Here is a 677-nt window from a genome sequence, read left to right as displayed (position 1 = left end):
CCCGCGTTCGGTAGCTGCCGTTGTGTGTCAGGACGTGAGGTGCGGGACAGGAGGAGCCAGCGAAGATTCAGGCCAAGGATCCTGCTCTGGCCCAAGCAGTGCCATGCTCTGAGGCTGGGAACGGGCTGATCTTCATCCCTGTCAATGAGTTTCCTTGGTGTTGAATTGCGGTGTCATTAATCATGGCGGCCATTTTGTCCCCAGTAAACCCAGTGATTCTCCCCTCTCCCAGGCTGCTTTCTCAGGGACAAGGGTGGGAGCGACACCCGCGGGGAAGAACCCATTTCCCACAATTGATGAATGAATGAGGTTTAAACGGCAGACCCCAGGGGACGATTGTGCTCCATTGTCCTGTCGAAGGGGGGAATCCCCTCCCCCTAGCTGCCCCCTAAATCCCCCCGCCTGCTCCAATGGAGCCAGGACAGACAGGTCCCATCAGCCCCACTCCCACCACACACGCAGGGGTGGATGTGCCCCTGGTCAGGGCTGCGCAGCTCCCCCTGAGGGGCAGTTGGGGGTGGGGGAGGGGCCTGGTCAGAGGCCATAACTGCCACTTTGGAAGGTCCCATTCTCCCTGGGCGGAGGGGCCTGGCCAACTGCCATAACTGCCACTTTGGAAGGTCCCATTCTCCCTGGGCAGAGGGGCCTGGCCAACTGCCATAACTGCCACTTTGGAA

This window comes from Terrapene carolina, unplaced genomic scaffold, assembly GCF_002925995.2.
Source record: "Terrapene carolina triunguis isolate 2854851 unplaced genomic scaffold, T_m_triunguis-2.0 Scaffold848, whole genome shotgun sequence".
NCBI classification, from domain to species: domain Eukaryota; kingdom Metazoa; phylum Chordata; order Testudines; family Emydidae; genus Terrapene; species Terrapene triunguis.
This window is presented reverse-complemented; position numbering follows the sequence as displayed.